Genomic DNA, 11,001 nt, shown 5'->3' with positions numbered 1-11,001 from the left:
TTAAACTCATTTTCATAAAATTTCACCAAAACTGATTAAAAACATACTTTAGATAATTAAAATGATGGTAAGGTTACTCACTATTTCGGGAGTCGAATTTCTAAAGTACTCTGACTACCGATCCTCGGGTATAATTTTCTTCCCTTTATCGGAGGATTCACCACCTAGACATAGTACAAAATCGAGAAACTTACTACATTGGTACTAAATCGAAATTAAACTAATTTAGACTACTAATGCATGATATGGAATGCAAAAATGTCCGAATAGCCGTTTAAATACGGTATTCGATCTAATTCACACTATTCTCGGTGTAATTGGCTAAAATCTCCAATTTAACTCCAAATCGATTTTTTTCACTTTCTACACTCTAATTATGCTTAAAATACCTCAATGACTCTGAATGTGATTCAATTTATCAATCCGAATCATAAATCGCACATGTCTATAAATTAGGTAAAAATTCAGATTTTCATGCCAAAATTTCCCATTAAATTTCTAGCCTCACCAATCATTAAATAACACCAAAATATCATGAAATATCATCAATTTCAGCCTCAAATATTCTCCTTAGAAAATTCGGCCTCTTCTGGGTAATGGGAGAAAATGAATTTTTTTCTTGTTGTTTTGTTTCTAAATATGCTAAACTAACTAAAAACACTAACATAACTTAGAATCAAATCAATCCAACTTCATTCTCTCTCCATACCCATTTGGTCAGCCATGAATTCACCATGTAAACTTGAGTTCTAAGCATAGAAAATGAAAAAGAAAGCATGGGTAATGTAAATCACAAGATAAAATCACAAAATTTTACCTTTATTAGCTTAATCCCTTGAAATCCCACACTTTTTCTTCAATTTTCCCACATAGGTTTTGTTCTTTCTTTGTTTTTCTTCACTTCATGCTTTGGTCGATCATAATGAAGAAAATAAGCTGATTTTTGCTGATTTGAAAGCTAAAAAAAATAAATGGATATTAACATGCCATGTGTCACCATTTCATTGGCCCATTTTTATTTCTTAACTATTAAGCTTTCTCTCTCCACTATATAAATCCCTTCAATTATCCATGATAAAATTGGGTAAAGTCCATGTGCTCTACAAGTGTCGGGTGTGTAAAATTACAATTTTGACCCTGAAATGACAAAATTACCATTTTACCCCTATGCTTTGAAAAATACCAGGATCATAATTTTTTTTCACTTCTCAACCTCAAATCATACTCCAATAAGTCAAATGGGGCAAAAAAAATCTTTTCTAAAAATTCTCATTTTGTCCCTAGGTGGCAAATGACCATTTTGCCCCTAGATAGTGAAAATTCCGGTTTGACTCCAAATTGATTCTCAAACTCCGAATTACCATTTTGAGTCATCCATGGACTGTGAAACTCTTAATCTCACCTTAAAATTCTTATTTGATCTAGTTCGAGGCTTAAATCAACTTTGTTGTACCTCTAGGTACAATACCTACTTTTGTAAATTTTTCGGGACTCTCCTAGCATGCAATCATGCTATCATCCCATGTATGTCATGACAAGCATTTTATAAGGTCAGGCTTTGCACAGTCGATTTTGTCGAGGGTTTGCCTTTGGATTTGCACCTTTAGGAATCGCAGGTCCATAGTCTTGTTTATTTTTGTTATTTTGGAGCTCACATGTCATTGTAAAATATTTTTGTATACCCTGACGCTGTGTGCTATTATGTATATGAATTTATTTTGTTATTACGCTACAGTAATTGTTTATGTAGGATTTTATAAATATTGTTTTATATGAAAATGGAATATTTTATCCAATATTTTTATTTTGTTCTATTAGATAAAAATTCACTTTAAATGGATGATTTAGATACCTAAATTTATTTTTAGATATGAAATGTATATTTTTCATTCATATACTGTATTTTTAGCAAGTTTCAAAATTTTTGGATAACAATGACCAAAATACCCCTGTGCGGTAGAAATTACTTTTTGATTGTCTTTGATTTGAAAATCGTCTATATTCCTTCAAAACATAATATTTAGTAACTGTTGTTCATAGGGGAGGAGGAAAACTGATGCTAGAGCCTTGCGAGGTTTTGGTTGACATTCCAAGTAAGGTTTGTCTATCAAGACATCGCGACGGTTGTCACGGGTTCGAAAAGAGTACCGGGTTGTGACATTGTGAGTCAAAATTCCAATAATTTTGAAAAGAATTCTATGTAATCCAAGTCATCGGCATTGAAAGTTTTAAGACAAACCTTTAAGAAAAAAGTTAAGAACAATATAAATTGTTTCCATTGTGAAAAGAAAGGCTATATAATTAGTGAGTGCAGATCAAGGAAGGTAGGAAAGAATTTTGATTCTAAAAATTCTAAAAAAGCAAACATAGTAGAAAAGGCTATCAATGAATTGGTTGCCATAGTTTCTACAATGAATACTGGAATGGCAATAGAGTTGAATATGGCTGTTGATTCCAATAAAAGTAAATAGTGGTGGTTGGATACTAGTGTCACAATTCTTTTGTGCAATGACAGAAACTTGTTCAAGACTTACATGAAAGTTAATAAACCAGAAAATATTTTGATGGAAAATTATGTTACAGCCATAGTTGAAGGAAAAGGGATTGTCGAGTTGAATTTCACTTTTGGACAGAAGTTGACATTACTCAATGTATTCCATGTTCCTAAAATTCAAAAGAATTTATTTTCTGCCAGTTTGCTTGCAAAGAATGGTTTTTGAAATTATAATAGAATCTGATAATGTAATAGTATCCAAGGGTGGCCTATTTGTAGGAAAAGGATACTTTTGTAATGGTATGTACAACTTCAGTATTGATGAAATAATTATGATTTCCATTTATATTGTTAAGTCTACTTCTTTATTATGGCATGCTAGATGACATTTAAATTTCGGTTCCATGAGATTTATGTCTAAAAATGGTTATATTGCATGCAAACATGAGCACTTAGAAAAATATGAGTTATGCATACAAGCAAAAATGACAAAAAAACCTTTTCGTAGTGTAAAAAGAAACTCACAATGATTAGATATTGTGCATTTTGATATATGTGAATTAAATAGAAAATTAACTAGAGAAGGAAAGAGATATTTTATAACTTTCATAGATGATTGTTATAGGTTCACTTATATCTATTTAATTAAAACAAAGGATGAAGGTTTTCTGAAATTTAAAGAATATAAATCTGTTGTGGAAAATCAAGAATGTAGGAAAATCAAAATTCTAAGAAGTGATGGAGGAGGAGAATATTTTCCTCAGCATTTGTTAATTTTTATGAAGAAAATGGTTTGATACATCAAAGAAGTGCTCTTTATTCGCCACAACAAAATGGATTGGCTGAAAGGAAAAATAGAACTTTGGTAGACATGACTAATGCTATGTTATTGAATGCACATCTATTGTACGATTTATGAGGTGAAGTCTTATTAACAATATGTCATATATTGAATAAAGTTCCTTCCAAGAGTGTTAAGGTTTCACCTTATGAACTTTGGAATAGAAGAAAATCAAACTTGGAATATCTTAAAGTGCAGGGATATTTGGCCTTTTATAAAGTTCTTTGAACCACAAAGAACAAAGCGTAGATCCAGAGCGATGAAAGGCATTTTTGTTGGTTATGCCGAACATTCTAAAGTATATAGAATTTTAGATTTACAATTAAATGTTATTGTAGAGTTTATTCATGTTGAATTTGTTGAAAATAAAATTTTGTATAACTCTAATAATAAATTTGATTGTGAACAAAATGTTTTAATTCCAAGTTGTGACCAAAGTGATATGACTTTTTATGATACATTCAGTAAAAAGAAAAAAAAGAGATGATACTCAAATTGAGCTGAGAAGAAGTCAAAAAGCCATAACAAGAAAAGCACTTAGATCCAAATTTCGTTGACCCACAAGCATTAGCATTCCTTGTGGAAAGAAGTAGAACCAAAGTGTATAAAAAGATACCTATTTTGTTAAACATTAAAGATGATCCAAAAACATTCAAAGAAGTTATGTCTTCAAAGGATGTAGCTTTTTGGAAAGAACAATAAATGATGAAATGGATTCAATCTTATCAAACAAAGCATAGGTTTTGGTTGATCTTCCTCTTGGATTAAAACCCATGGATAATTAGAAGGAAATATAACACAAATGGTTCGATGCAAACCTTTAAGGCTAGACTAGTTGCCAAAGGTTTCGCGTAAAAAAAGGCATTGATTATTTTGATACTTATGCTTTGGTAGTAAGAATAACATCCATTAGAACGATTTTGGCTTTGGCGTCTATTCATAAATTACATGTACATCAAATATATGTTAAAACTGCCTTTTTAAATGGATATCTTAAAGAAGAAATATATATGGAGCTACCTAAAGGTTTTATACTTCCTAGAAATGAAAGAAAAGTTTGTAAACTGATCAAATCTCTTTATGGACTGAAACAAGCTCCAAAGCAATGGCTTGAAAAGTTTGATAGTACTATACTTTCAAATGGATTTGTACATAATAATGTAGATAATTGCGTTTACTCTAAATTTACAAAAGACTATGGTGTAATCATATGTCTTTATGTAGATGAATTGTTGATTTTTGATGCAAATATGCTTGGAATTGTTGAAACCAAGAAATATTTGACTTCAATTTTCAAAATGAAAGATCTCCATGAAGTTGATACAATCTTGAGAATTAAAGTCAAAAGAGATCAAAAAATAATTTCATTAAATCAATCGCATTATATAGAGAAAATTTTTCACAAATATAGTCATTTGGAAATCAAAGAGTGTCAAACCCTGCTTTGTAAAATAATTATAATGTCATTCACATGCTCGATAGAATGTTTGTATATTTAGGAAGTTCGAGAAATCGTTAAAAGACGATATTGCCCCTAATGGTACCATTGAGTCAATTAAGCCTCGAACTAGTTCAAATAGGAATTTTAAGGTGAAATTAAGAGTTTCACAATTCAAGGATGACTCAAAATGGTAATTCGGAGCTCGAAGATCAATTCGAAGTCAAACCAAAATTTTCACTATCTAGGGGCAAAATCGTAATTTTTCTATCTGTGGATAAAATTTGAGATTTTGAGAGAATTTAGATCACATTTGACAAATTGGAGAATGGTATGAGTATAAGGGATGAAAAATATGTCTATGGGCAATCTTTCAGTTTTTGGGACAAAAATGTAATTTTTCACTTTACGGGGGCAAAAGTGTAATTTTTAAAAAATTTGCTCCACCAAAACTTTGAAAAAGTCTAGAAATTTCATGGAAGACATGGATAAGTGAAGAGGATTGAGTGGTAGAAAAAGAAAGTCAAAAAAGATGGCTAGAAAATAATAAAATAATAAATATTTAAAAGGTAAATAAAATAATAATATTTTATTAAGCCTATTAAAAGGCTTGAAAATTCCAGAATTCTTCATTGGGAGGGTCAGCCAAAACCAGCAGGAGAGAGAGAGAAATAAGAACAAACCCTAGAGTGAGAAAATTCAAAGAAAAAGTGTGATTTTTCAAGGAATCAAGTGTTTAAAGGTATGATTTTTCAAGCTTAGCTTAAGATTTATCATTTCCATGCATTTCTCCTTATTTTCCATGGTTAAATTATGTGTTTTGATGATGGATTCAAATCTGATCATATGGGTTTAGAGAGAGAAAGTTGTTAGATTAATTTGATTTTGAACTATGTTAGTGTTTAGTGTTAGTTTAGCATGTTTATGAGTAAAACAACAAGAAAAATATTCATTTTCTCCATGAATTTCTCTAGGCCGAATCTAGCCAATGGTGTGTGAGGATGAGGTTGACTTTATTTTAAGAGAATTAGATGGAAAAATGATGAATTATGAGGTTGGAAATTAAATGGGAATTTTTGGTGCAAAAAAATTGAAATTTTTACCCACTAGGGGTAAAAGCGTAATTTGTGATCCGAACTGATAAATTGGACCACATTCATAGTCATTGAGGTATTGTGGATATAATTGGATAATTGAAATTGAAATGGATGGAATTGGAGTTGAATTGGAGATTTTAGAAATTTACACCGTGTATAGGCGAGTTAGGTCGGACACTGTGATTAAGCGATTGTCCAAACATTTCACACCCTATCTAGTGCATACGCATGGATAAGAGCCTGAAATAATATATATTGATTTGACACAAATTATTGAATTTTTTGTGTCATGTATTGTGGATAGGTGGTGAGCTATCTGATACGGGTAAAAGACTACACCCGAGGACCGAGAATAGGAGTATATCTACTCCTAGTACAGTGAGTAAACTTACTATCGTCTTAATTATCTAGAGTAGATTTATTTAATTGTGTGATTTTATGGAAAAATGGTTTAATTGGAAAATTATTGTGTTTTATGGGAAAATGAGATTTTATAAAATAATTTTATAAAATTTTTGAAAATTTAATAATGATTTCAAAAATAGAGTAATTGGAGACCTATACTATGATTGTGTTGTTTATCCATGATTTTACATTAAATGGCTTATGATAAATGTGGGTATGACTGGTTATTTTTATGATTTAAAGAATATGTGAACTGCTTTGATTTGCCTTGAATGTGTTAAGTGAGCCATGTCATACTATTGTGATTTTATTGGTTGGTGGATTATAGAGTGGGCACTGTAGTGACAGGGGTTCCGTGGGCCACCTAATTAGAGGGGCACGGTTCCCAATTATTGAGCTTACCTCGATTGGAGAGGCGTGTAGGATAATTCCTGAGGTAGGATTTGAGTACACTTCACACTGGCCACCACGTGAAACTGGGACTCAGCCAACACCGAGGAACGGCTGTATTGTCAGAGGTGAAATGTGTTTGTGTGTGTGATAATAAATAACCTTGGCGGTCTCGGTAAGATGCCTTCACGGGGTATCCCTGAGAATGGATTTTTGGCAAAGGCCAAGTTTTTGAAAAGTGCATAAGCCATGTTGAGTAATTGGATGAAATCCAATTATTTATATGAGTTGGGATGAATTATTTTAATTGTCTCATATTACTCGGCTTTAGATTATTTTGATGATGTCTGTCTACTCACTGGGATTTTATAATCTTATCCTTTCTTCCTATACATTTTTCAGGCTCAGAATAGGTAGTAGACTGTCAATTGCATCGAGAAGTAAATTTCAGAGTTGCATCCTAGAAAGCAAGGTTATAGACTTAAATCTTCTCAATTATTTGGGGGCCCACGTGTCATTGTAATTTAAATTGCATACTCCAGTTTTTTATATTACAGTATGTATAATTTTTTTTTGTTTTTATGTGCAGAAAATTAATTTTTTGATGTTTCAAATATATATATATATATATTGTTTTACATTAAAATAGATTATTTTAATTAATATTTTAATTTTATTTTATTATTCAAAAAAAAAGAAGAAAGAGAGAGGAATGGAAAAACTGGTATAAAAGCCTTGCGAGGTCTCGAAAGGCATTCGAGGGAAGAATGTCTATCGAGGCTTCGCGGCGGTTGTCACGGGCTCGATGGAAGTTCCGGGTCGTGACAAAGAGTTTAATACTCCTTATGATTCTAGTATAAAATTAACTAAGAATTGTGAAAGAGTTATGGCACAATTATAATATGCAAGTGTCATAGGCAGCATTATGTATGTTGCGCATTGTACTAGACTGGATATAACCTTTACTATTTGCAAACTTTCAAGGTTTACAAGTAAATCTAACAAAGATCATTGGAAGGCTATTACCAGAGTACTTACATATTTAAAAAAATCAAATTTTGAAAATTTGTTACAGTGGTTTTCTTAATACTTTAGAAAGATTTTCTGATGCTAGTTGGATAACTAGTATTGATGACAATAAATCCACATCAGGATGGATTTTTATTTTAAGAGGTGGTGCCATTAGTTGGGCATTTAAGGAGCAGACTTGTATTATGCATTCCACAATGAAATCAGAAGTTTTAGCGTTAGCAGTTACTAGAAAAGAAGTAGAATGGCTAAGAAATTTATTATTAGATATAAAGTTGTGGCCATAACCAATGCTAGCCATTCCCATATATTGTGACAGTAAGGCTACAATGTGTGTAGCCCATAATAAGATATAATGAAAAGTCTAGACACATAAGTTTGCGACATACCTACATAAAAGAACTAATCTCAAATGGCGTTGTAACAATAGTTGCTGTTAAATCTTGTAAGAATTTGGTTGATCCACATACCAAAGCTTTACCAAGAGAGGCTGTAAAGTCCACTTCTAGTGGAATGGGGTTTAAGCCCTTGACTCAAAAGCACTAGTAAAGGAAACCCAACTTTGAGTTAGCAAAACTAATAATAAAAGTTCAATGGGTAATAACAAGTTACTATATGTTGTCATTATACACTGAATTTTTTATATTAAATAGCCTCATTCTAAAATATTCAGTGCAACTATTACGAGGAGAGGATGAGCAAAAAGCTCTTAACGAAAATGTCAAATGCTTGTAGTAATAAGGGCATAATAATAAATTCCACATATATAAATATTGGAGTGGTGTCGCTTCAAAAAAAAGTTAAAAAGGTTTACTCTTGTAAATATTCATTGAACTAGGATTAGCACAAGGCCATATAAGTGATAAAGCAGTTGGCAGAATCTTAAAGCAATTAAATAATGCTATGTGTGTAATATTTTCGGTTATGACATTAGGAGTTGTGGTTCAATCCCTGTAATACCAATAAGTTCATCTTAAATTTAAAATTTCTACATTAATAAAAAGTTCCAATCTTCAAGATACTCACTACTATGCATAGTATTATTAATATTACAAACTAGTGGGGGATTGTTAGTTAGTTTGTAATAAAAAGAAGTCTTATTCAGATGTGATTATTCAAATTAGAGTGACTATTTAAATGTCTATTTAGATTAACACATGACTATTAAATAAAGAGAAGTATTTTCAAACACATTTGTTGAAATAAGTTGATTAATTATTTAGTATTTTCAACATACACATCTCTTAAAACTTTATAGAAATGTTTGTTGAAACAAATTAGGCATAATCTTTCAGTGTTTATGAAAAAAATGTATATTCAACTAGACTTCATTCATTCAAAACATTTTGCAATAGGGTTGCCGTATCTTGGAGAGTTATTGTCTACAAATCCCCATAGTAGGCAACAACTCTTAAAAGAAAGTGTGTTACAGAACATCTCAAGCCCCCTTTCTCCTTTTTTCTTATTCTGTTTTCTAACAGGGTGTTGTCACAAATGAAATGGAGGTTGCTACCACAATTTGTCCAGCCAAGATGTTCAAGGCCTTTGTTCTTGATGTTGACAACCTTATCCCCAAGGTTGTGCCATAGGCAATCAAAAGCTCTAAGCTCCTTAAAGGAGACGGTGGGCCTAGAAGCATCAAGAAGATTACTTTGGGTGAAGGTTAGTTTGCATCATAGTTACTTTAGCTTTCATTTCTTGCCACTTCAAAGTAAGTTATTCAAAGTAATAAATGCTTTATTGATTTGCTTGGCTACAAATGCAGGTAGCCAATTCAAGTATGTGAAGCACAAGGTTGAAGGAATAGGCAAAGAGAATTTCTCATACAGTTATAGTGTGATTGAAAGTGATGTTTTGATGAACACATTTGAAAAGATCAATTACGAGATAAAGTTTATTGCAGGACCAAATGGAGGATCAGTTTGTAAGAGCACTAGCAAGCATTATACCATTGGTGACATTGAGATCAAGGAAGAGCAAAGAAAGAGCCTTGGGAATGTACAAGGTCGGTGAAGCTTACCCCTTGGCAAATCTTGATGCCTACAAGTAGGTTGCTTTTTAACTCCTACTTGTTGGTTTTCGTGTCTTCCTTTTTTGATGGTGTGATTTTGATATTTCTTTGATTAAATAAATAAGAGTGATCACCTGTATTTTATTATAATTAAAGAGTCTGAGTTGTATTATCTTTGATATATGAAATGATAATAAAGGGTTACTTGCAAAAAGTTTGGGTTAATCTGTAATTTGTAAATTTTTTTTCTTCATAAATCTTTTGAGTTGAATTACGAGTGATGGAATCCAAATCCCACCTATTTCCAATACATGAACTTAAGGTCTGATTGATTTAGTTTTCTAAAATTTCCATCTAAATTTGGGTTAATTTGTAATTTGCCTTATTCAGTGTTTGCATTATCTCAAGTTAAGTCCTATTTTTATCAAATGTCGTATTATATGTTGCTTTCATCTTTGGATTAATTGGCTGGCATGTTCCTCCTATACATACAATGAATATTACTTTATAAATCACTCTACCTAATTCAATCAATATGTATTATGTTGGACACATTTTTTTCTTTATTATTTTGCAAAATAAAGCGAACTCGATATGCATCAATCCGTAAACACTTCTTAATCTAGTCAGAGATATAAAGGATTATGTTTTTAAAGTTGATACTATAGTAAAACCTCTATACATTAATATCCTTGGAACTATGAAAATTTATTAATTAATCGAGATATTATTTAATCGATAAATTAATAATTTATTAATTTATACATTAATTTATAAAAAATTAATTTATCAAGGTATTCTTTATTTTTTTTTCAAAACATTGAACTTAATAGATGTATTGTGTATTATAATTAAACAAATATTACCTAATTGCTGAATTACGAATTATCATTATTTATGTATTTGTTTAACCAAAACAAGTTTATGAATGTAATTAGTCTTATTAAATAGAAGTTATGAATATATCCATTTTTACAACAAATTAAAATTACATTTGATATATACTTAATTAATATACTTCATGAACATTAAGTTAAGAAAAAACATACAATATCATAAATGGTAAAACTATATACAATGACTTCTTGAGATGTAAATAAATCAACAATGCCAGATGAAATGCATAAAACATTATGTGAGTACAATATATAAAATCTAAATTGTATCCAAAAGCAATTATAACAGTAAGTGTCAGAAAAGTTTGACTTACAAGTGAGCCAAACAACAATATCAAATACGATCAAGATGCACTCAAAACAGCAATCACATTGCATAATTTTCTCTTACAACATGAGA

At 30.9% G+C, this 11,001-nt stretch overlaps 1 long non-coding RNA gene and 1 pseudogene across 1 annotated transcript; both read left to right on the top strand.

Annotated features, from left to right (window-relative positions):
* Positions 5,474 to 7,154, top strand: LOC108660872. The gene is made up of 3 exons (XR_001926569.1): positions 5,474 to 5,515; positions 6,175 to 6,248; positions 7,068 to 7,154. It is a non-coding gene; the product is annotated as an uncharacterized LOC108660872 (long non-coding RNA).
* LOC18609170 lies at positions 7,892 to 9,744 on the top strand (annotated as a pseudogene).

Source organism: Theobroma cacao, chromosome 2, assembly GCF_000208745.1.
Source record: "Theobroma cacao cultivar B97-61/B2 chromosome 2, Criollo_cocoa_genome_V2, whole genome shotgun sequence".
Taxonomy (NCBI): Eukaryota; Viridiplantae; Streptophyta; class Magnoliopsida; order Malvales; family Malvaceae; genus Theobroma; species Theobroma cacao.
This window is presented reverse-complemented; position numbering and strand designations above follow the sequence as displayed.